The 27,604-nt window shown below is 35.1% G+C and overlaps 1 protein-coding gene and 1 long non-coding RNA gene across 3 annotated transcripts in view; both read left to right on the top strand.

Moving 5' to 3' along the window:
• The window catches only part of LOC133525566 (neuroglobin-like), a 133,400-nt gene that overhangs the window by 13,362 nt on the left and 92,434 nt on the right, over positions 1–27,604 (top strand). Inside the window, exon 2 of one of the 2 annotated variants that reach the window (XM_061861863.1) lies at positions 1,475–1,501. The exons of the other annotated variant lie outside the window; for it this stretch is intronic. The gene's annotated coding sequence lies outside the window, so the exon portion shown is untranslated. The remainder of the gene's footprint in view (positions 1–1,474; positions 1,502–27,604) is intronic. 2 annotated transcript variants of the gene reach the window in all.
• LOC133525565 (uncharacterized) lies at positions 25,272–26,559 on the top strand. The gene is made up of 2 exons (XR_009800588.1): positions 25,272–25,816; positions 26,366–26,559. It is a non-coding gene; the product is annotated as an uncharacterized LOC133525565 (long non-coding RNA).

Here is a 27,604-nt window from a genome sequence, read left to right on the forward strand (position 1 = left end):
GATGGAACGCAATCAAACAGTCATTTCAGCTGTTTATAAGAAAAAATAAGCAATGCATGAAATATCGACGTATTTGAAAATATGACTTATTCTAAATAACATGCATCTGTTTGTAGCAGCATAGTTTATCACGTTTTTTATGATAAATGAAACATCTTTATGTCAAAGTTAATACCCGGAAACGCCTCTTTCATCTCGATTCCGTAAAAGATTATATGAGTTGAAAAAAGCGACGTTGAGAACAAAGATATTGGCGGGCGTTTGGAATGCGTTTTTTTCTCTAACGCACACCTTGGAAAATACGTACATGTAAAAAACTTTGCTATAGCAGCTCTATATATAATTACGAACGATATTTAAATCCACTTTCCTGCAACAACTGAATGTGTTTGAAGTAAATACTAACATTCTCCGATGAAGCTTGCATTCCGTTCCATTCAATTTGCCGACGAGGTATGCCTTAAGATGAAGGTTCGGTTAGCTTAGCCTAGTATAGCCACACCTGTAGCTTCGTAGCTATTAATGACAATTCATAAGAATTAGCTCTTTGATCTTCGGATTTAATCAACCAATCAGAATATGAAACTCATTAATAGAACACGAAAAGAGGCCCGAAATATCATTTGATAATTTCCTGGGGGAAATATAGTGTAGAAACTTGTCTGCTTCAGGTAAAGGCTTAAAAAATGTAACCCGTTTGGTTTATTAATACGCCGTTGATTTTGATGCCGTTTCTAGTTCTGAAGCAGAAGTTCAAGCCTGCAAATTTGTGTCAAGTAAGTCAAAAGTCAAGTTCACGCGTTGAATGAATTGACTCGATGATGAGTACGTGGCTCGAATAATGGCTAAATCCCTCTGGTGGGGAGGTTTTTGCCTAGCAAAAGGGACGGATTTACACAGATCGATATGTTTTGTGCCCTTTCACCTTCGTTTACATGGTAGACAGATAATCTATATCTTTCTGCAGCATTTATTTAATTTATTTTCCAAAATTTTAGACCAAGAATTTTATAAATATATTGAAGAATTAATGTAAAATAAACTTTTGAGAGAATCTACCTTTGTACACCCGTTAAATAAATGTCCCTCCTGGGGGCCGAGTTTTGAATTTCGAGCGCTTAATTTCGTGTGGCTCCCTTCAACATATCTCCACTCGTATTTCAAAAATATCAATTCACTTTTTTTCACACCTTTTCGGGTGACGAAATCGAGCGTTCGAAATTCAACAATCGGCCCCCTGCAGAACAATTCTCATGAAACTATTAGGTATCCTATGAATCTTTGACAATACCTATCATGCAACTTCCATAAAAAAGGTACAAAATAATTGCGCGTTGTTCAAGTTCCCATCAAGCGCTGTTAGTGCCTGCAAATTCAATTGTTAAATTATGTAACATGTGTTAGTGGTGTCCGTATCATGCACTTGATTGCCCTAATGCGCCGTCTTGCGTTAATGTGTTTATGTTGATTACAGGGGCATGCGGTTGCCAGAATAGCTTCCGTAAGTCGGTTAATCTTGCTTCTTAATACATTTTATACATAGAATGCTCATATTCAGCCTGTGCCGATTTCCCATTATAACTCAGGAGGAATTGAAAAAGAGGAGGCCATATGTATTGTATCGATATGAGCGATTTTCTGCAACTCGACGACTGGCGACTATTTTGCGTGACAGGGGGGGAGGGGGGTTTGGCTACTCTTGCCACCTCAACTCCTCGAGAAATCTTATCGAACCTTTGATGTTGCCTCGGGGATCCGAGATGTTTGGCTGTGTACGGGGCCACTGGCTGCATTCCAGTACCACGTGAGAGACTGTTTCTTCTGTCTCCATGCATCCTCGGCATAGGGAACTGTCTGTGCCAAGATATTTGTTAAATACATAGTCCATGACCTGTTATGACACTGGTCACCATACTCAGTCGGCCTTACTTAGTTGAAGGAGCGTTACATTCTAGTTCGCTGTGAAAATTAAGCACGTATCCTGACATAGACATGTTGGTATTTAGATATTTTGACTATTCATCGCTACCTATATCGTATGGTACCTGTCAAGCTCGTATCTCTGGGTAGGTATTTGTTCTGATATTTTAAGACCTAAGAAAATTGATCTATTAATCTTTGAGAGCTTGGATTTGTGTCCTAATTCTGTCTCCTGTGACATGAATGAATATTACTTTTATTTGTCCTAAATTTCAAAACAATTTAGTCCCTAACGGCCCGATTTACCGGTCAAATTTTTGTCGTATCTTCAAGTTCTAATCAGTCCGAAAATGCCTAAATGTCATAACACCTTATTCATAAAATGAAAGTCCCAAAATACTCAATTGTTAAAAAGTATGTTTCATTAAATACCAAATTCCGATGGGACTTCCTTTTTAAATTATGTTGAGTTAAACTACGTGTTAAGTGTATCAAAAATATTGTATTACGTAATAACTACTTATAATTTAAGATTTAGGTATTATGATTCTGGGATTTAGGCATTCTGATACTATTCCGTTTTGAGATCTAGGCATTTTGGTAAATGTGTAAAACAGAATGTAGGTGCAATGAAAACAAAGCAAAGTAAGATGAAAACCTTATCATATCGTAAAACCGAATTGGCCTACTTGTTTTTTCCGAAGTTCTCCAGACAGAGTTGGCAAACAAACAGAATGCGAATGCTGGCATAGTTGCTTGTGCAGCCAGTGAGACGGAACTTCTAAAATAAACATAAGTTAGTAGTCTCCAAGTTTCGTCTACAGAAAGTTAAAAAATCGTTCATGGGAAACTGTGTAACATTTTATAACAAAGTACCCTTAGAGGCATGGAACCTGCCCTATACTTCATTCAAGCAATACGTCAAAAATGCACTTCTCAAAAAGGGATACTATAAAATAGATGACTACTTGGGAGACACGGAATCATGGCCAAGTATCCAGTCTCAAAAGCTGTAATAGTTTTGCGTGCAGTGTCCCGGAGAGGCATATGGCGCTGTTGTTTCTAGCTGTTCAACCTTATGTATTAATGTTTGTTATGTTTTAGTTATTTTGATGATGACATTGACATATTAAATACATAGTAGTTATGTATTCTGTAGAACTAGTTTTAAGATTGTTACCTTAACAGTCTCTTGACGTGAAATATGTATTTCATACAATTTTTTATTTTTTTTTATTCTTTGACATTTGGAGAACCTTTACACCTCCAAATCTTATTATTGTGTATTATTATTTTTTCTCAGACCGTGGGGACCTTATACATCTCCAAACTTAATGTATTAACCGTGGAGACTATACGTCTCTGTCATATTGTATAATATACTTGACTTGGTACATACTAGTTATGTACAGAATGTAGCATTAGTTTATGAGACTGCTAGTTTAACAGTCCAGACGCGGTTTATTTATTTAGTATAAATTTTATTTTGACACTTGGAGAGACTTTACACCTCCAAATTTTATTAGTATTAGTACTCTGACATTGGGGACCTTTTACATCTCCAGATTTAATGTGTTTTTAACCATAGAGACTATACATCTCTATTGTATTGTATTAATTATTTATTTTAAGATTATTATAATGTAATGTTTACCCAGGTATTGGCTGTTGTATTTATAAATGTTGTTATGTATTTTTCATGTCACTATATGATGTTACTATAAATGTTGTATTGACTTGTAAAAGAGCCCTTGAGGCCTACTTGCAGAATAAATTTTTGAATTTTGAATTGAATTTTGAATTTCTTGTTAGAGTGTTTGTGTAATGATATTCGATTTGGGAGTCGACTGAGCATCTTACATAGTGCATATATGGGTGTAACTTGAAAATTGGGGCGTAACTGAAGACTAGGAAGCTAATTCAAGCTTGCATTCTGATATGGAAATAATATCTAATTATGTCATTTACTTATCAATAGCGAGTGGATTTCGCTTGTACTTCTCCGTGCATGTATAAGCGCGAGCGCAACGCTAACTGGCGCGGACGCGTGCGACGGATTTTACCTACAATGGCACCTGCGTGCGTGCACCCGCTTCGTGCACCTGCACACACTAGCGGATGTCCTAAATAGACGCGGCGCTTATTATTGGACCTAGTTTAGCGAAAAGAATCCGATCCATCCTCAAAATAATGTCATTTAATGCATTGCATATATCTAAAGACGGATCTTACGGGCAATAAGAATGGGGCCAGTACAGCGGTATCACGCACATGAATTCGAGCCAATCGTGCAGTCTAACGCCACAACGTGATTGGTTGCGTTAGACTGCACGATTGGCTCGAATTCGTGAATGACACCACTAAACTAGCACCATTTTTAGGGTCCGAATGAATATTCGTTGTGACAGAAAGTCTTAATTTTATTGACAGATTTTTGTGAATTCAGATCGCTACATTAAAAATTCCTCAATTAATAAACAAATTTTGAGTGGTATGAATTCAAAAGAACTAGAATACTGTAAATCATTTCCAAATCAAATTATGTCAAGTAAACTGCAAGTAGGGTAAATACAATCTATCACTATCCTATATTTCCGGTCGTCCCCCGAATTTGGGTCGCCCCGTTTTGGGACAATACACTTCACCCAAATCGAAAGATACATAAGTCATACCTGTCATAAACGGATGAGGCAAATCCTGGGATATCTGGGATAATCAGCATAAATAGGAGCTCTATTCGACTTGTTCAATGTGACCATAAGGAAAATAGTTTAAAAGTACATCGATTGATTACCAAACATGTTATCATAAGCTGAAATGCACAAGGCCTCAAGACTTAACTTAGACTTTTTTATAGACTTAGTTTTATAGATACATTTTTTAGAGAAACGCATAGTGAATATTCACCATAGTTCTTTACTAGGGACTCAGCATGTGCACTTAATGTATTGTACCTATACTTTCGCATTTTTAAGATTAGATTGAAAACAAAAATATAATAACCGAATATAATAAGTGAGACCAAAGCGGATCGTCTCCGCTGGCTTGGCCACCTTGAAAGGATGGGTGAAGATCGAGCAGTCAAAAGAGCATTCCAGAGTCGACCAACTAGACGCCGTCCTGTTGGTCATCCTAAATATCGTTGGGCGGATAGAGAGACCTCCGTAAGCTCGGCTTGAAGCTGGCGTGAATTCGCTCATGATCGAGCAAAATGGACGACTTGTGTTAGAGGCCAAGCGTCATTTTGGTTCGCGCCAGCCAAGTAACTAGTAAGTTTCTTGAAAACATTTTTACCCGGAAACAAGAATTTCACGACCTACAACCAAACAATTTCGAATTGCGTCCCACATATCTATTCGGATTACATTGTCTTGCATTATTTACGACGGATTCACTCTTGGAAGAGCAGTCTTACATAAATACGGAATTCTTAGTTGCCCATCCTTTTGGACGATGTCAGTATGAGCATATCACGTACGAAAGGATTTCCTATTCAGTTTATCCGCGGAGATATGTCAGACGTTTTGCTGTGGGACGTCTGGGTGACTTGTGTGTTTAGAAATAATCGCTACTTCAAGTCATAACAATATATACGGATTATTATTTTTTGGTATGAGTTAAGATTAAGTAAATCCGGGACTCTCCTATGGACACCATAAAATTAACGGACTATAGAGCCAAATGCAGGCAGGCAGGCGAGAAGATTTTTTTTTGACATGACACATGAAGATGTATGAAAATATTTGTGTATGTACATGTAGTGGACATTAATGGCTTGTCATGATATTTTTTGTAGGTACCTCCGCGAGAAGTGACAAAAAAAGTAAAAGAAAAAAAAACTAGTCTTTTTTTTAATGCAGTTGAAGGACATGGTTTTGATTAAAAGTATAGATTTTGCAGTCTATTCTATTTCCGTTAATGATGATTTTGTTTGGTTACTTACTGTAACTTACAGTTTATCTTATATATTACTAATATGACACTTTAAATGACAATCAGATATTTTTACATTATCCTAAAAGGACTGTTAAAAGGTAGAAGACAACAAATTTTGACGAGTTTTTTTTCTATGGGACAGGTCGTCCAAGTCAGCCAACCCTCCATACACAGGCCAAATTTTTCGCATCAACAAAAATTTATTCTACTTCATCCTAATCAGAATACAATAACGAATATGTCCTTAAACGGATCACCCTATTTTTGTTACCTGTAGATTTTAATTTAAAAACCTCTTTTATATCGTAGTTAAACTCAATCGGACAAAACTTCGTTGTTAATTTTATTGTTGCTGCTGCAATGCACCTACCATTATTTCAGAGCCCTCTGTTTCAATAACCATTTCAAAAGCAATTTATATATAATATATATCAACTTTATTTAAAACAATACTGTCTCTTGTGCACCAGAATCATCAATGTATATTATGCAAATTTACTTGCTCATGATAGGAGAGAATAACCTCTTTCGTACTAAAACCACTTTATGACCTGTAATTTAAAAGTCTTTGAGGCATAAATTGTTGCTGAGCGCTCAGATTTGAGTTTTCGCACAAACAGCAAGGGTGGCATTGTCGTTTTAAAGTCAAGATTTTGATACTGATTTATGATACAATCGCTCCCTGCAATTCGTGTCATTAGGCACCTCGCTCATAATAATTTTATTGTTTATAATTTTAAATTGTACAATATTATATTTGGATTACGACTGTTATTAGATAAGATGATTTATTTCATTAAATACAATTACATAAGTTTGCAATGATGCCAAAATCTAATTTATCGTGATCGTCAAATTGCGTACCTATTGCGTATTGCTGCAATGTTGACGCTGGTGTCACCTTATCCTTATTGGCACCAGACTGTTAGTCGTGTCATAACATAACATAACATCTTACCATAACAAGGCCAAAACTTTAACAACTAGTAAATTCTGAATACCGTGCTTCAGATTGGCGTGAAGTTTCTAGCGGTAGCAGCACAACTGAGATATATACGTCGAAGTTTAATTGTGGTTAGAGGATATGGTTTGGAACAAACATTTAAATTGGTTAACTTTGTTGAGACGTGCATAATTCTGAAACAAATGATGAAGACGGAACCATAGTGTTTAATTAATGTTTGTTTGTATTGTTTTAAACAGTAATTTTGCCTTGCTGTTATGCGGCCCCAATTTTAAGGTTATGAAGAAACTTTGTAGCCAATATCTCTTTTTAAATGTTCATTTAAGAAGCTTAAAGTATTTGCGTAGGTACCGTTTTTTGCAACTTAATATGAAAATGTTATTCACGTACATTCAGTAAGTACAGCATAATTAAGCTAACTTCATTTTTATTCCTGAACACATTTTTTTTGGCCAGCATCAAAACTAACGGATCAGATTAAAAAATATATAAGTCCCTAAGAGTAGAACAATTAGACTATGGAAGATACTTTAGATTGTGAATTGAAAGAAAGAAAGAAAATACATTTATCTAAAGTCACGACTTATACATAAAGGAAAGAAGACATGCATACATAAAAAACCGCATCGGACGCTAAAAGTAGGACTGCCACTTAGCACAGTGCCGCTGCAATCCGTGGCGCTGATTTTTAGTGGGGACCTCACATAAAACTAAAAGTTAGTGGCGAAACGTCTGCCAACGACACACAGAAGAACAGACATAATAAATTTAAACATAAGAAACAAAACATTATTCAAACTGAGAATATAATTTAAATGAAAAAAAAACTGTAACAAGCAAAATAAAATTGTACAATATAATATATCTTAATTTGGAAAATAAATCCTGGATGGCAGGTACTTTTGGAGCATTTTTTCATCTGCTACTATTAATGGTGACTGTATCTCCAATGAAATAAAGGTACAAATCAAAAAATAGTCGGAAAAAGGAGAAGATCCTAACTACACAGAAAATCAATACATACCAGACAGTTTACTGAACTCTTCAATACTTACGAATTTAATTTGCGAAAAAGGTTTACCGAGTAGCGACTCTAGCTAAAAATAAACATCATTCAAATGAATTAGGTTGAATTAACATTAATAACATTATCTCCACTACCTAAAGATTGTCTGGAAGAGATCGCTCTTTAGTGACAAGGTCGCCTGTTGTTTAACTCTGTCTTTATGCAATATGTGTGTTAATTTTGTAATGGTTTTTTTTGAGGTTGTGCAATAAAGAACAAATTAAATAATAAATAATAATTTAGGGGGTCCAAATTGCGGGGATCTTTCTCTTATGCTCCCACTACGACGGATTTAGAGTGGCAGAGAAAAATCCCCGCAATTGACGAAATTCGATTTTAGCGGTTATAGTTTTGATCAAGTTAATGTTTTAAATAATGTAAAAATATAACGAGACTGACCACGCTAACTTTGCACAAACTTGGCAGTAAGAATGCATATAAATATACTTGACATCGCACTTGTCATAACAACTTAGCGTAATCCGACTCTAAACGAAAAGAAGCATAATTTCGATAGTGACCGAAACTACTACAGTAAGAACACTCGACATAGACCATAGAGTTGGACCAAACTGAAATTAGCATCGCATTTTGACAATCAGTCTGGCCTAGTGGTTAGTGACCTTGCCTATGAATCCAATAGTCCCGGGTTCGAATCCCGGTAAGGGCATTTATTTGTGTGATGAACACAGATATTTGTTCCTGAATCATGAGTGTTTTGTGCGTATTTAAATATGTATTTATCTATATATGTATATCGTCGCCTAGTACCCATAGTACAAGCTTTGCTTAGTTTGCGGCTAGCTCGATCTGTTCTAAATTGTCCCCAAATATTTATTTATAAATATTTACAGTGACAAAGTATGGCAATGTCAAATTGATATGAAAATATGGCGTTCTAATGACACTCCTTCACTTTGTTGTAATTTCACTTTTTGGTTTTCCTTTTTTCATACAAATAGCTCTTTTATTGTATAGTTAAGCACATTGTCTTTTTCTCATATATTCAAAATAATTCAATTCCAACAATGCTTTCTATAAATAGCTATAATAAGCCGATATTATGCCCGTTTCGAAGTGGATGCATAACACATGGAATGGAAATCGGTGGCCTAGTTCGAACAAAGCGGGTATGCTCGTAATTATGCCGATAATCTTTGTATGTACACTATCTAAAGAATCCAGTAGTTGTGGGACTTGTAGAACTACGTAAGATGAATCCCCTAAGCCTACATCTTGATATACAAATAAGCAGTTTATTTTAAATTTTCACCGATTATTGTTTTATTTTTAATACCATGTTGGTGGCAAACAAGCATACGGCTCGCCTGATGATAAGCGGTCACTGTTGCCTGTAAGTCCAGAGGTGTTACATGCGCGTAAAAACTATAAACACCTTTTTTGAAGAATCCAATTCTGTAGCCCTTTGAGAAAACCTCGGCAGGGATCTCATTCCACAGCCGGAGTATAGTGCGCGACCATTTTGGGTTCTAGGATGTGAGGATTAACACCCTGCCAACGGCGAGCGGTGCGGTGATATAAAGCGACCGTCATTGGTATTATGTCAAACTATTCTTGAGAGCACAACGGAAAGCTCACAAGGGCGCTCCTTCAACTAGGGAAGGTCCGACTGATATGGTAACTGACTCCTATGGTAACAAGTGTCATAACAGGTCATGGACTATTTAACAAACATCTTTTCACAACAGGTGTCACAGACATGCATCCTCCATGGAGACAGAAGAAACAGCCTCTCACGTGGTGCTGGAATGCAGCGAAGTGACTCCATATAGGGCTAAACATCTCGGATCCCCGAGAGACCTCCCCAAAGTCCTACTCAACATTAAGGGTTTGATAGGATTCCTCGAGGAGCTTGGCTGGCAGGACTAGTCCACCCCCACATGTCACGCAAAATAGGCGCCAGTCGTTGAATTGCGGAAAATCGCCCGTATACAATATAATAAAGCACAGCTCATTGTACTAAGCGGTAACATAGCATTATAGTTACAATAATCTTATAAAAAGTTAGCGAATACTGTTGCGTTGGGTAGATTTTATGGGAAAATGTGGCCAGTGGCAGCATGATCCGAAAAAGTAGGAGCTTAGTTGCGTTAGTTTGGCAGCAGTTACAGGTTTTACATGAGCTTCGAAGATTTTTTCGAGAAGCGCGGATCGCTTTCCCCATTGCAAGCATTGCATTGCCCTGCGATTGCTTAGAGCTCGTGCAAATCTGTTAGTGCAATTTGATTAAATAAATAAATATAAATATTATAGGGATATTCTTACACAAAGTGACTAAGTCCCACGGTAAGCCAAGAAAGCTTGTGTTGTGGGCAGGGATCGGAAACCGGTATTTTTCGGATGGGAACGAAAACGGTATTTTTTCGTTCTTTGTTAATTATTTCATTTCTAATTGGGCAATCTAATAATACGAAGTCGTTATCTAAAAACACAACCGAGTCCTATATTTGGAGTATAAAATAAACCGAAATATATGTTTATTTCAGAGTTTTTCCAAAAAACCGGTTCCTATCCCTGGTTGTGGGTACTCAGACAACGATATATATAATATACCTACACATACTTAAATACATAGAAAACATCCATGACTCAGGAACAAATATCTGTGCTCATCAAGTCATCACACAAATAAATGCCCTTTCCGGGATTCGAACCCCAGACCATTGGCTTCATAAGCAGGGCCACTCCCTACTAGGACAGACGGGTCGTCTATAGGTTAGGGTAGGTCGTCGGTTGTTTAGTAAAGTTATGTTTAATTTAGATTCCACTTGTGTATATTTTCAGTAGTAAGTCAATAAATTTTTCGATTAACCTTATATTTAATTAATCCTCACTTCAAGCATTTGCTTAAAATAACCTCTAAGTTTTCGTATTTACGAATCGTTCGAAAATAAACAGAAATTCACGTTTCATTTATGTTTATGCCGACAAATTCGATAAGCAATCGAAAACTAACAAACTAAGTAAAGAGATTTATAATAAATTATTCACAAGCACTTTCATCAAAACAGCTTAGATGCTGATTTATTCGATTAGGAGACTTTTCTTATACAAACAAACCTAAGGCCACGTTCCCACTATGTCGTAACGATACTGTAGTCGTACCGTCCTATATATGAACACCTTCATTTAAATATACAAGCCACGACAGGACGATTACCGTTCTATATGTGAACACCTCCATTTAAATACATAGGCCACGACGCATGACTATCTGTCGTTACGACATAGTGGGAAAACGCCCTATCATTTTAAGGCACGGACTCAAATAATCGAGTCAATATTCACATCGAAAATCGTCTTTTACTTTTATTTGATAACTACATGGAATAATCTGAGAGTTTCTTTTCATGAATTGCGAATATTTATGATATTTTGTGAGCCAACAATATGAATATATTCAGCGGGCCGATGACCTAAATTATAATTTGGGGCAAAGATATCATTCAGTGGAGTGTTTTTATTCATTTTGCGCTTCCTTTATTGGCGTCTGGGTATCTATCAATCATTCTAATGATAATGACCTGAAAAGATGAAAGATTATTGGATTTATAAGAAGAAAATCTTACACTTTTTGTGTAAGTCTTCTTATAAATCATAACTTAAACTTAAGTTCATAATTTTCCGATAGATGGCGTTGCGTTCTTAATTGCTTATTCTACAACGCGCTATCAGAATGTTGAATGAATCATATAAAACATAAACCAATGCTTTGAATGTCCGACACCGAGCCATTAGGGATGCTGGCATTATGCAAAACATGCTTCCATAACATTTTTGCATAATGACATATAATTTAAGTGACTAGGTCAATAGTTACATTACAGCCGAAGGTTATGTTTATGACATGTACCCGTAACATGAGTCACTGACAGTGTCAAAATTGACATATACGTAATCGAGAACGTAATTTACTTTCTATACATCTCGCTCGCACTTATATGCGAGTACGAGTGAGATACATAGAAAGTAAGTTGCGTTCTTGTTTATAATTGTAATGCCTTGTTTTTAATGGCAAGTTTAATTACTAAGTAACAGAGTCACAAAAAGAAACATTTTAAAACTATACATTTTTTACCCTGTAAAACCGGTGATATTTGTTAATGCCTGCATTTATTATTTAATTCAGTAGTACTGCTTATTTACGTGTCTATACACGGTACTGCTTTCAGTACTGATGAAACAAAGCAATAATTTCCCCTGAACATTGATAGGGGTCAGAATGATACCTTTTAAGCGACCTCTATCATTTGTTTTCTTTTGATACGTACTAAACACGACAACCTGTATATAAAGTTTGGCCCAAAATACATTAACAACTTTTTTAAGATTTTTTTTAAACATTTGTTATATAATTAAAATTACAATTATTTGACCAAAGTATTCTTCTATACCATCTTCAAGGGACTTTACTTTACCTTTAATACAAAATCTTTGTAAAGAATTTTTTGTGCCTGTATGTTACCCGCGCCTTACAGAACTCGATATCACTCGACACTTCAGAAACCATTGGCGTACTGTTTTACGAGCTATTAAATATATCGCTATTAATATATTAATGGCCTTCGGGGCTCTTATCTCAAGTGTTATTATGACGTGTCTCGCTGTTGGGTACTTTATTTGTCGCAAGTTTATTTAATAAGTACTTACTTAATGGCGGAAACAGCATGTTAGTTAAAAACAGTATATAAGTTTGTTTATTTTCTCTATTAAAAAAGTTGTATTTTGTTAATCTCTAAAATGTAGTATCTGTATAAATTATTGCGAGGCGATGGATGGTAGTGGTATATTTTTACCTTGATTTTGTAAAGTGTTGTGTACCTTATTTATTTATTTAAACACATAATAAACTTACAGTAGTTCACCAAGTCGTTTACATGTTAAATCTTAATTCTAATGTCAAGTTATTGTAATATAAAAATGTCAAATATGTAATACAAATAAAATCAATATAATTTATAAACCAATAAAAAAATAACTTCTAACAATAAAAGACAAATTCAACAGACAGAAGCACAATAAAATAAATAAATTTAAACGTATCATAAAATAAATTACACAAAATTCTCAAATTAAAATTATAAATACAAAGGACAATGGGCACTTCTGTATGGGGAGTGTCCCATGGATGTATACTGTTGAGACATATGTCGTTTTAAAGCTCTTAATCGTAGTATTATTTTATTGTATGGTACCAACCTTGGACCACTTGCAGGGACAAAAACAAACAGTTAGTTGTAATATAAGTTGGCTCTAAATTATATACAGTGATTTGGTTTATATTTATACTGTCAGACTGTATACATTTTGTTTGAATAAATAAATAATACCTGGGCGACCGAGCTTTGCTCGGTTATAACTATTTATTGTAATATGGTGGTGATAATCTTAACTAATTTTTTTTAATAAATTAAACTTGTCTAAAACAATAAAAATTATATATATAAACTTGAACATATAAAAAAACAAAAGTCAGTCACCGGGCGAGATTCGAACCCGGAACACTCGTTTCTAGCCGTCCGCGTCTTAACCCGTCGGACCAGACGGAGAGTGGCCGGCAATACGAAATTAGCGACCATATTCTGCGTCGAAAGAAAAACGCATGAAAACTCGAAAACACGCGTTTTCCCAAACATAAGATTAATCTAGATCGATTGTATACCCCCAAAAACCCCCATATACCAAATTTCAGCGAAATCGTTAGAGCCGTTTCAGAGATCACAGAAATATTTCGTTTAAAGGTATAAGATACCTATCAAAAACTAACAAATAAGCATTAGTTTTTGCATGTACCTGTTTAACATTTAGTATTTACGTACTACTACATACTAAATGTATAGTAGTCCTTCGACTTCGATTCATTGCCGCAAAGTAATGTTAACAGAAACTTTTATCTTGGTATTATTTCTTGGCTGTAAATACAGGAAGTCAATCCAAACGTATATTTTAATATCTAAATGATGTCAGTTATCAATGTTATCATTCGTGCATGCATTTCGCTCGTACTTGTTCGTACATGTATTAGCGCGAGCGAGAAGCAAATGATAACAAACAGACATAATTTTGATGTCGAAATGTGAGTTCTAATTGGCCAGACATACAAAGTTTACGACAACTTATTACCTAATTTGTAACTATGTCTTTTCTTTCTATTGTGGGTTTAGTCGGCCTCGTCCACTCACATCTATAACATCGTAAATCTTTCCCTGTATTTGAGGCCAATTCAAACTGACATTGTGATATCAAAATTACATCTAAATGATGTCAGTCACCCGTGCGTCTCGCTCGCGCCAATACATGTACGGAAAAGTACGAGCGATATCATTTTAATGTCACAAATGTCACAATCTTAGTTTGAATTGGCTTCTTTGTCTAAAACACAGACTTACCAAAACGACTTTCATGAAGTTAATGTACTGGGATTAACCTTAGCTGTGTTGTTGCTCCACACTAATAACAATGTCTGAAGACAGTTTTATCTTCAAGTTCCAGTAAAACCGGTACTTTGTACCGAAGTTTATTTACACGTTTCGGTTCATCGTCAAATATCTCATCGTCATTGTCTTGTTTTCGTCCGGTTTATTTTTATTGGATTCGTTTATTATGTATAATTTATCGTTGTTTTAGTACAAACAGAAAAAGGTTGTTTATACGTACTGTGACTTTAAGTATCTGTCTTTAAAATCTTCAGAAATGTAGGTACCTTTACTTCTCGCGTTGAATGATGACATATGACTATGACAGCTCTTTCAAGTCTCTTAAAACTTAATTTAAGAAATACGTTTTTAACTTATTTTAATTTCTTAAATGTTTACATTTCTACGCAGCGGTCTCATTACTGCGTAAAACCAAGTGTTAGCATCCTCCCAAAACGCATTGAATCAAATTGTAAAATTAAAAGGGTAGTAGCAGATTATTACTGGCTGGCTTTGTGTGGTAGGGCACAGCCAGTGGATGTCATTCCAGATCTAGAGCAGAGCCCAACTGGGGAAGTACCTCCACCTTACAGAAAACAGCAGCCAAATAACACTAGACCCTACTCATAGTGTTGTGTTCCTGCCGGTAAGGTTGCCAGAGCTCATCGAGGGGGGGCGGGTTTTGCAATACGCATACTAACAAAAATGAGATCACTGTTGTCTTGAGAAAATAATAAATTGAATATCTCTATAAATTAAATGAATATACTGAGGACGCGAGGAAGATCGAAGGACCAGCGGAAAGCGCAGTCCGATAAGTATAAAACGACTATGGCTATGAGAAACTAAAATTGAATACAACAAAAAGGATGTATATTATGAGTTATGGAACCGAATGGACCTGGATGTAAATTCCGTTGTTTTTTTCGGCCGTTTTTAATTTTGGTTCGCTTTCTTATAATTCTTCACTCTTTCTCCGTCACATTCACTGCTATTATTTTGATCGAAAAATAATTTCACAAGGAAAAACGCGGTGTTCTCTTGATTGACATTGCCAAATAATGACATATATTTAAATTCTGCTCTGCTTTATTTGCGTTTAAGATCGGCAAAAGGTGGGTGATATGTAAATAAAAATGAGGTATAGAGAGTAGAGTATGAAAGAAGAGTAAGCGAGATGGATGAATATGGATGATAATTAATGAAAAGGGGAGCGAACATACACTAACTTCAAAAATATCTACAAAAATTTAACGTGGCAGTTTCTTCATATAAAAATGAACAGTCATAGGGACCATCATATACGCGAGATATATAGGTACTTGAACAAAAAATATGGTAAACAATACAACATTTTCCATGTAAACTTTTAAAACTGAGTACAACGTAGTAAACATTTTACTAGGAGTTCACTTAATAAGATTGCTCGGCATCGTTCGTGAGACTTGTATAAGCTTGCAACTTATTTACAAAGCGCAGTTCAAAACAAGCTTATATATTTACCACGAAACACTAGCTAGAATAACATTGAAGATATTACTAACGTAAGACATTTTCTTTTAGCCAAGTAAATACGTAGTAAAAAAAAGACTAAATATAGGGGTCTCGGCACCGAATACAATTTCGTACCATTTGGCGTCGAGACCCTTGGTCCGTGGGGTCCGAGCGCCCTTAACCTGTTTAAGGAACTATCGAAAAGGATTAGATAGGTCACCGGTGACCGCAGAGCTGGCAGCTTCCTCGCTCAAAGAAATATATAGTCTTGCGAAACAGCGAGGAAATGCTGCTAGCATCTACGGCACCATACCGCAGGGGGATTGTTTTTAATACTTTATTTAAGACTAGTACCTATTATTTATTTTTAGATTTGGTTTTTAAGTTTTGTAGTATAGTTTTTAGTATATAAGTACATTTTTAAGTATTTGTCTTTGCATATTATAATAAATACGTAGTTACATATAGGTTCACCTCTGGGCCACAAAGTACAAAAATTTTTGGCCATTTTCGGCATGCTTTCTTAAGAGGAATTCCTGGCTGAACAACTTTTCAAATCTCGAATTTTTTAAGTTATGTTTCTAACTGCAGTTCAGACTAAAATTCCCATTCAAAAAACTCAAAAATCTAGGGTTTGCTCTCGACTGTTTCTTCCTCCAAAACGCAACCAATTTATTATGAAATGTTGGGAACTGCAAGAGGAAGAAATAATCTATGCCACTGTTTTGATTTTTTGGATATTTGTTCTCATATTTGTATACTGCGCCTTTTTTTGCAGCCAATTCAATTGAACCGTTTTTGCGATTTTCGAGGCGCTGTAAGTTTCTTCAAAATAAAATAATCAAAAAAAAGCAAAACATAACGGCACAGATATTGATGATATTGATCCAATTTGAAAAAATCATCGCTCTAGGTTAAAATTCCAGAGAGGAACAATCGAGCGCGTTTATATCGAAAAATGTCAACTAGGAATTCCTCTTAATATGCGCATGCATTTCAATGCTTACTCATTGAAACTTTGGTCGTCATTCATACTCTTCACAGGTACATAATTTGCCAAGAAACTCCAAAAAAATCTGCTACTTTTTGTGTTTAAGTACGTTTGAAGGGTTTAGCGCTGACAATAATGTTTCGTGAAAGTCCGGAAGGTAGGCGGCTTGACACAGTTTCACGTCTTCAGCCGCTTACGCTACACCCCTTGAAGGTACCCTGTGTAATCTAGAGCTAGATATACAGTAAAGTTCGTATAATGATAGTTTTCTTTCTATAGAAGTATTACGAAGTAAGAATTATTCAACGAAAGACTTGAAATTAATAATAAAATACCTTTATAACCTGTTACAAATTTCTTATATTAAGGATCTCAGAGCTAAACAACCTTCATTTGATATACAATACTATATAGTTTGCAAAACTTGTTTTTATTCTTTTTTCATTTAACCTCTTGGGGTGCAATGTCCTAATACTAGTACAAATCACCTCCAATAAAATTTGAATCATTGGTAAATGCAACAGAGTTGATTTTGTTTTTTTTTTTGTTTGTTTTTAAAACAACACCTATGTTTAAAATTCATATATTTATGCGACAAGTCGTTTCGGAGCAAATCGGCTGTGACAGACGGACAGATGCACAAGTGATCAAATACTCATTAATATAAAATCTCTCAACTCGGAAACCGTTTTATTTTTCGAACCGGTTTCAATTATTCACCCGTGAACGAAAAAAGTTTCGTTTCTGTTTGCGGTTACCAGTTACAAAACTGTTCTGTTGAGATACCGGTTTATGCCGAATTCGTTCGCCTTCCGTTTTTGTAGAATAAAATTAAACGGTTAATTTGAAAATATCGAAGCAAATAGAACGAGTAAGTATTGCTATGTCTTTCACGTAAGACAACAAGTTTAACCGAGAGTCTCCGAAATACGAGAGTAACCGGTTCCCTGCGAACCATAAAATTCCGTCCCCTCTTTTTACCGGTTAGGAGAAAGAACATAATTTTTTAGTTCACGTTCTATCAATTAACCGGTTTTAATGAACGAAATAATATAACGATTTTGGAACGATATTAACAGTTAGTTCAATACCGGTTCCGAGCCCTGTTTGATGCTGACTGTACTCTGCTTCGTAGAAAGATGACCCACTTTCCTTATTCGAGCACAGACATCTAAAGCATGGTATTCCCATTGTTGTTTTTCATTACTCTGGATCGTGGTCAGCGTTCGAGGGTCTCTATTACTACACTGACCTTAATATCCGTTCGTATTTTCTGTTTTAGATTCATATGGAGGTTGAAGCAAAAGCATTATTAAAAAGGACAAGGTTGGATTGGGGGATTTTAAACAAAATTGTTTAACATATAAATTAACTCGATCCTCGGTTCCCAAATTCTATGAAATGTGTACAATATTTTTTAGATAGGTACAAGGTAAAACCAGGTTCATCATATCAATCCATGATTCTTTTTTCTTCTAATTCTTCTCTGCATTTTTTTGATAATAATTTTAATAAAATGTGTGAATAATGTGTCGGTCATTTGTCAGTCAAAATTATGAAGTATCTTTATTAAAATAAAAATATAATTATTTATTAGTACAGAAAGAAAAGGTTAACTACATCAGCTAATTTCAAAGTCATAAATGGCAATAATGTGTCAATGGCATAAATATTAAGTTATTTTTTTCTGCACAGATATATCCAAGGGTCCTTATTAATTTACTTCACAACTAACTTACTTAATTACTTGACTTTGATTAACTTCTTCTTAGTAGATTCAACTCACCTGAGAAAAGTTAATTGAGATAAAAAGTTTGTTTAATATCTAGGTAAATAAATACAAATATACTGGTATAAGACTTACATACTAGATATAACTTACAGGCCAATTCGAACGTACACTGGCATCAGAACCCCTAGTGTAAATTTATTCGGTAGCGTGACGTGGCGTACGCGTTTGCGTTAAGTCTCATTTTGTATGGGATTTAGAAACAGCGCGCCAAGCGGGACGTTTTCGAAACTCAAAATCCCATATAAAATGAGACTTAACGCAAACGCGTACGTCACGTTTCGCTGTTGAATAAATTTACACTAGGGGTACAGAACGATACCCGAAAAATGTTATTTAAGCGAGCGTTTGTTTTATGCAATAAACGCAGCGTTGAACGCATGCGTCAATGAAATGTAGGAAAAATGACAATGCGCTTACTGCTGCGTTCACCACGTAAAATAATGTAGTGTCTTTAGATTATCAGTACCCCTAGTGTAAATATTTTCGACAGCGAAACGTGACGTACGCGTTTGCGTTAAGTGTCATTTTGTATGAGATTTTTGACTTTCCAAAACGTCCCGCTTGGCGCGCTGTTCAAAAACCCATACAAAATGAGACTTAACGCAAACGCGTACGTCACGTTTCGCTATCGACTAAATTTACACTAGGGGTACTGATGTAAAATTGGTGTACGGCAAACGCATCTCGTTTTAGAGGGAAGAATAGCTTTGCTTAGCTCAATCTAAGGTTAGGAAATAACGGTAATTTTTCTATGAAATTCCATTTTGGGAGAAAACGGTTTCCACTAACTAAATCTTAACAAATCGCTTTGATTTTGATGTTGATCGCTTCAGCATAATATATTCTAAGTTTATAGGTTTCGCATTTTTGAAAAAAACTGTTTTTTTTTTTTTTGGAAATTTGGAAAAAAAAAGGGAAAACCTACAAACCTAGTTTTTCATTTTGTCAATAACATGCTAAAAAATCATGCAGAATGGAAAATATCTTGAAGTGGAAAAACGTTTTCTCTTTTTGTATGGACAATCACTTGCCTCCCTCTTAACGCTGCGTTTTTTTTAAACAACCGCGTTTTAGTTATAGTGCGTCACGATAACTGAATGACATCAATTAGATTGGTACATACTAGTTATGTATTCTGTAGCATTAGTTTATGAGACTGCTAGCTTAACAGTCCAGACGCGATTTATTTATTTAGTATAAATTTTATTTTGACACTTGGAGAGACTTTACACCTCCAAATATTATTAGTATTAGTACTCTGACATTGGGGACCTTTTACATCTTCAGATTTAATGTAATTTTAACCATAGGGACTATACATCTCTATTGTATTGTCGTAATTATTTATTTTAAGATTATTATAATGCAATATTTACCCAGGTAAATGTTGTTATGTATTTTTCATGTCACTATATAATGTTACTATAAATGTTGTATTGACTTGTAAAAGAGCCCTTGAGGCCTACTTGCAGAATAAATTTTTGAATTTAAGATATCATTCTGATTTCAGTATACGTTCGAATTGGCTTGTATGACTAAGTATACCAAAATGCAAAACCTTTGTTAATCTGTTAGAAATACATAAAAATATGAGCTTGAAAATATCGACACAACCATAATTCTACATAAATTAGCCCAGTTTGCACCGCATGAAATATTTACGATGTTAAACACGAAACAGTAACGCTTACGGCGTCTGTGTTTAGCTCTATTTAGTTTTTAGAGATCCGCTGATAAAGTAAACACCCTCCATTTATAGAACGCACGTGATTCAGTCGCTAGGGAGGTAATCGGGCGTTTTCACTTAACTCACTCAAAGAATTAAAGAAAAGATCTTATTCACATCTCAAAGGCTGGCAACGCACTTAACCACTCTCTAGTATTGCGGGTGTCCATGGGCGACGGTAATCGCTTACCATCAGGCGAGACGTCCGCTCGTTTGCCTCCGTTATCATAAAAAAAAAGTGCCCATTCGAATCTGATAGATATCACAATATTACAAAATGTTACTATTCTTTTACAATAAATTAAAAATATGGTTAACTGCCCAAGCTTTTTAAATTTCTGAACTTTTAAATGTAACAATTTTAGATAATGTTGCTTTAATAATATTGATTGTATGATTTTAATTTTATCCAAATTACTTGATAATTTTAACTGGACATTTTTATTTGTATTTTTGTCCTTTTATTTTAATGTAACATTGTTAATTGTATATTTAATTTCACCTGACGTATAACTGTTCTTGTACAACCTATTTTAATTGCTGACATGGAAAATTCTTATACTTTACTAATAAACGAGTATGAGTATGACTCAGTCAGTTATTACGTTAATACACAAGAAAACTATTCAAAAATTCAAAATTCAAAATTAAAAAAATTATTCTGCAAGTAGGGCTCAAGGGCTCTTTTACAAGTCAATACAACATTTATAGTAACATCATATAGTGACAAGAAAAATACATAACAACATTTATAAATTTATACAACAGCCAATACCTGGGTAAACATTACATTATAATAATCTTAAAATAAATAAGTAGGTACTACAATACAATAGAGATGTATAGTCTCTATGGTTAAAAACACATTCAAACTGGAGATGTAAAAGGTCCCCAATGTCAGAGTACTAATACTAATAAAATTTGGAGGTTTAAAGTCGCTCCAAGTGTCAAAATAAAATTTATACTAAATAAATAATCCAATACCTACATTCAAATGGATCTGTATCGAGGTAGCCCACATAAAAGTCTACTGAGTCTAACTCAGTGAGTTAGAACATAATTATTTAGGTAAATGTGTTGATTATATATAGGTAATTAAACTTTTCGTTATTCGCTATTAAAGTAATTTTATTTAGAAAAGTACCCTTTTTCCAGTATTTAATTATTTCCTTTGAAAGCTTAAACACTCACTTCAGCACACGCCGAACGTATGAAGGTTATTATGTATCTGAATGAAGTGAATCTATTCAAAAAACAATATGTAAGTACTTAGTTCCTACAAAATCCAGAAAATTAATGTCTTCCCGTCAGCGCGCTCGTAGCCTTCTTCAAAATAAGTCGGGCACAGTCAAGCTTGATTTAATAACAAATTCCACAGACTCTCGGCGTTACTGACTGGAAAAACGTCACATTTGACCAAAACGTTCATACCGAAAAAACGTTCATATATTTCTTGGCGTTATATTCGTTTCATTCGTCGTTTAGTAGGTACGAGTGCTTTTTTACGCGGAGTAATGCATGAAGGCATTGCGCCTAGCCGGGGAAGTAAGACGGATATGTCGGACTCGTGGCCAAGGGGCCAACCCGGGTGATCTGAGCTGGGTGCACAAAGTCAACTACAGGAAATATTGTCACTTATTGGATTGGGCCACATACTGGAACCATAGTAAAAAAACATATTTAAGATATACAAATGGAACTTTCTGGAAGCCGAATACAGTTTGTTTCTATCAATTGGTTTTACATTGTAGCTTCATTTAAAAAAATCCTTGTTTCATTTTCAGCGCATTTACTTGTGAAAATTTTTGTACGATTTTCGGAATATGTAAACTCAAAAATAGTGCATGGATCCACTCTACCCAGAACTCTAGCCAGACTTCTATAGTTTATATTTTAGTTCTTTGCTGACCGTTATATTTAGGAAAATGTGGCTGCATCACTTTCTTTTGCGATATTAAAGACAGTGATGCAAAACGAAAATGTAGACAAATACGGCAAAGCATGTTTCACAGTTTCATGGTTTAAAATTTATTCAAACTTTGTTTGTTGATAAGAAATAAAACACCTTTTCCAGCGTTATTTTGTTCTTTTTGGGTGTCGGCGTGGAAATAGATATTTGTTTTACAAGGGGGCAAAGTTGTTGTTTAACCGCTCGTGCTAATATTGATACCCGAGCAAGCGAAAGATTCCGAAATTGAACCACGAGCATAGCGAGTAGTTCGAGAAATGGGATCTTGAGCGTTACCTTTGCGGTTAAACAAACTTTGCCTCCGAGTGAAACACAAAATTTTTCACCACACCAACGCGAAGAAACTATTAACTACAAAATACCAAAATATTCAAATTAAATCAAATCCAAATGAATGAATTAATAAAATTATCATTCAAAATCATTATTTAAAAGTCAACTCTACTAGCTAACATAAGGAAACAACTCAAAATTTGTATCTGATTACATTGCCTTTCAACTTTGTAGTTGAAAGGCAGAAGTTACACTGAAATGAAAGAAATGTTTGCATAACAGTAACAAAATATATATTTTTTAGTTTATACTAGGTTCAGTATTAATTTAGTGTTATTTTATTATTTCTAAATTACACTACTTTCTATACCATATTTGGCTGACATGTTTCGTACTCTCTGTACTATGGAATGTAGAGGTAAAGAATACAATCTCCATAGGTACTGTTTGCAAAAGAGTCTAGCTCTAAGCTATAAATAATAGTTCCAAATCTCTCCAGAGTAAGAACGTAGGCGTTATTGACGGAGTGAAGTGCGCTGTCTATGATTTGTTTTTTTTTCCAAGTATTATAGGTATTGTAGCGCCACCTATTTAGGGTTTTTTGACGGACACTTTTTGGTACATGGAGATTCTATTCCTTACGTCTACCTTCTATACTCTGTACAGTTAAATTGCGTCGATACCTTCAACTTCTGACTTAGCGGTTTTTGACGTTAAAGCATCCTGCTAAATTATACGAAAGTTTGGTCTTTGTACGCCATGTCGAGTTTAACAAAGAGGACGAACGCGTTTAACAATTCATTAGTAAAGTGAAGTTGGCATGTGGCTGGTGGCACATAGAAATAATTAAGCATAGCACTCCATATACCTTTCTTTCTTTCTTTTTTCTTTTTTTTATACATCTGTTTCCTTTCCAAGTTTCCTTTCCTTTCTGTTTATTGACAATAACAATATACATAATGGATATATACAGATGATTACTATAACTAGCTTATATCTAAAATAGGCCCTTGAGGCATTGTACCAAGGATGCTGGCGGCATTTCCTCGTTGTATCGCAATACTGATACGTTGTGCGAGGAAGCCGCCAGCTCTTCGGTCACCAGTTACGTCAACTAGACGTTTCGCGATTTCTCCAAAAAACTTGTACGCGCTGGGACCCCATGGACCTAGAGTTTCAACGCCAAACCCTTATTATTTTCGTAGTCAACATCTAGTATCAAGTAGCGGGTTGATAATAGAGTTCCGGTTAATCCGGTTATAATTATTAGCTCAAAATTGTTGAGCACTAGACTTTTCGTTCGTCGCGATATCTATTGTCAAGTAGCCGTAGTAGTCAAAAAGTAGCCGAAAAAACCTCGCGTGATTTGTGCACACGCCCTAAGATACTTAAATATATTCATATTTCTCTTACGTTACTAAATGTATCATGTAGGTATAGATTCTCTGATGTTCCCCAGAGTCAGCAACTATGTAAAGTGGGCAATCAATAAATAACCTATTTGTTGGTGTAATCCCGAAATAGAGGCGATATGGTTTCCCTCAAACGCGAGATCATGAAATACTACGGAGGCCGATTCCGATTTCGTAATATGATATAGTGTTCTTTCTTATTTTGATACGACCTTGAGCAGTGTGAGCAGCACAGAAAATGAAATAATAAACAGTTTAAGCGATGGATTACTATGAAACCATTGTCGCCAACACGCACACTATGAAACACTACGAAATGCTTACGAAAGCACTTTGAAATGTCCCCATGGACGATATTTTTTATTAGACTGGTGCTTTGCACTCCATTTTTGGAATTTAAAACTGAGGATACGGGAGCTGAGATGTTAATATTTTAGATGAATATATCCGTCTCGCTAATGGAAGTAGCACTGGCACCTAAAACTAGTGCGATAAGGACAACACCAGGTTTGGCAAAAAAAATCTGCGTAAAAATCTCAAAAAACAATGTTTCGTACTCAATTGTTTCCTCCTCCAAAACGTAACCAGATTTGACGAAATTTTGAGATCTAAATGGTCATTAAATTATCTGTGTCGGACTGTTTTGCTTTTTAGGCTAATAGATGTCAGTTTTTTTTTCTCTTTGCGGCCTCGAAAATTAGGCCATTTTTGTGAATATTTGAAGTACACTAGCGCCTTAAGAAACAAAAATATCAAAAAAGCTAAACAGTCCAACACAGATATTAAAAATAATAATCTGTGATGAAAAAGTCATTACTCTTGCTTCAAAAATCACGGAGGAAACAGTCGAGTACGTTTGTATGGAGAAATGACCACTCCTGTTGCCTCTTAAGTGTCGTAGCGAACTGACAACTGTGTGAGGAAAGATTGCGTTGAACTAAATCTGCCACACACTTCAAGTGTTTATTTACTTCAAGTAGATATTTTTTGTTCTTTTTTCCTTTTTTATTTAAATAGTGTAGTTTTTGTTTTCTGTGGTGAAAAGCGATCAGCAATAGCGCCTCGTGCGGAATGCAACCAGGAGATTGAGGAGTTGTCTCGTGGCATTTTGCTTGCACTTATTAGTGCGCGTGAGATGCCAACACAACTCAAGCTCGTATTAAAATAAGACGAAAACCATATCAAATTCTTGAATCAGAATCAGCCTCACGATAGTGTGGAACTCACTAATGGATCGGGTGTCCAGGATGTGAAATTTATTACATACTTGTACGTTCGTTCGCCCATATCGACGACAACAACGTACAAGGTGCAAAGTGCTAAAAGGTTCGAACTACGTAAGCTGCAGCATAATAATCTAGAAGCCGAAACCTATCGCCTGGTATAAAAATTTTCTTAAAATGTCACTTAGTATAGATTTTTAAATGACGCATACAGTGCCATATGAGTCAAAAATTTGTATACTAACACGAACACCATTCCAAGTGCCACATCGAATCGTACACGATGAATGCCATCTTAGTCACTCGCGCGCACGGAGCGCTATTTACCACATCGCACTCAGTTCGCGGCCGACCGGCTAGTCATGGGTTGTGAAAGATTTGATCGTTTTTTAGAGAATATTAACATGTTGTTACGTAACTTTTTTCTTAATTTTGAGTTTCTGTTAAGAATTTTGTTGAATTCATTCGATCGATCAATTAACTACAAATATAAGTTTGTTAATCATGAAGGAGAAACGTGCGAGACGGTTGGAATCATTAAAATCAGCAGCAAAAAGATCGGGTACGGATTGCATCAAAACAGAACTAAATAAATCGACCACAATAAATGGAGGTATGTAATATTTATTTAGGTTTTTTTTATATTTTTGCGTTTATATGCCTAAAAATGTATAAAGTGTTCTATGTGACACATATACCTACATACGTGTAAAGTATTATTTAAGAGAACTACGTACACAGGACTATCTGCCACTGAGAACTATATACGTTACTATAATAGCTGTAGTTAACAAAGCACGTAAATCTATGTGCGACTTAGAATTGTTTACGCCATTTAATCAGTCACTTAGAACTATTTACCTTTTAGAATTCATTTTTGTACACACTCATAATAGTATGACTATTGCTATTTATAACTGTCATTGCAAGTTCTAATTGAAACATTAAAAAGCGTAAGCGTAATATTATGTTATAATGATATGCTATGTGTAATATAATAACTATCGCAGATTAAGGTTTTATACGGGCAGATTTGTTGTATAGCTAATCCTTATTTTGATCACTGTTTACTTTGCACCACGAATAGAGCTTTACGTATAAATATATGCACATAATGTTAAAGCTTATGTTGCTTTTAATATGCATGGTATTTGACTTTCAGTGTCACCACTAAGGATGGACGAAGCATCATGCGAGGAATTATAAAGAGCACTGCCAACTGCGTTTGAGGAGCCAAAAGATACGCATTCCACTAATACAAGCATATCAAGTCAATTTGAGAATCAAATCTCCATACCATGTTTTGTTAATGACTCTGATTATAGTGCAGGTGAAAGTATGTTTAAAAGTATTAACGAGTTGGAGAGCAGAGAACATATCGAATGCTGTATTAGCACCATCATCATTCGTTTTATTCGGTGAAATCACATACTCGACCCAGTCAACGAATGCACTAGTGTACAACATATAGTAACAGTCCGTTGCCCCATAATTTTTCTGATCTTAACAGTCTTATGAATTCTATAATTATAAAACCTATGAGCATGCCCGAAAGTTGTGTTAATTTTAATAAGACGCCAATAATTTCCGACTCAAGTGACACTGAAAATTATTATATTAGAAAGCAAATATTAAACAAAAAAAAATAATTAAAAGAAAAGACAAAAACCCAAGCGACTCCGTTTGGATTCATCATCTATGGATTCTTTAAATGAGATTGAGTCGAGTGATGAATCAACCCAAGTGCACAAAAAAAGGTCACACAAGGGTGTTAAAGTAATCCTAACCCTGGAAAAAAGAAGCAAAAATGGAAAAAGTTGGATAGCCAACGTTCGAAATATAAGATGTTAACATTATTTTCTAAGAAGAATATTATGTCTTTTTGTTTTGTAAAATTATACACATTTTGTTTTTTAGGTTTTTAAATAATTAATAGAATCAGGTGTTACTTTGCGGAAATCCATACTAATTAAAATAAAAAATATTACTTTGTTAATCCGCAAAAAGATAACGTGCTAGTGTCAGTTCTAACTCGTTAGTATAACTTGCGTATTTTTAGATGCAATTAATGTTTACACCCTCCCACTGCAAAAATAAATACGCAAATAAATATAACAACTCACCACCAAAAGTGTTTCGCCTCTCTACGAGGCATCCTCAGGAGATGCTGGAGATGAGAGATGCTGACGCCCGACAACTGAACCCCTATTCAGTTGTCGGGCATAATACGCAAGTAAGTATAACGGGTTAGCACTGATTGAATAGCACACGTTATCTTTTTGCGGATTAGCAAATTCATATTTTTGTTTTTTTTCAGCTGTGAGGCATTTTTTATGTTTTGAAAAAGATTTGTATGAGTACATATATTATAATATTTTCAGAAAGACTTACAATTCAATTC

This window comes from Cydia pomonella, chromosome 15 (genome assembly GCF_033807575.1).
Source record: "Cydia pomonella isolate Wapato2018A chromosome 15, ilCydPomo1, whole genome shotgun sequence".
NCBI classification, from domain to species: domain Eukaryota; kingdom Metazoa; phylum Arthropoda; class Insecta; order Lepidoptera; family Tortricidae; genus Cydia; species Cydia pomonella.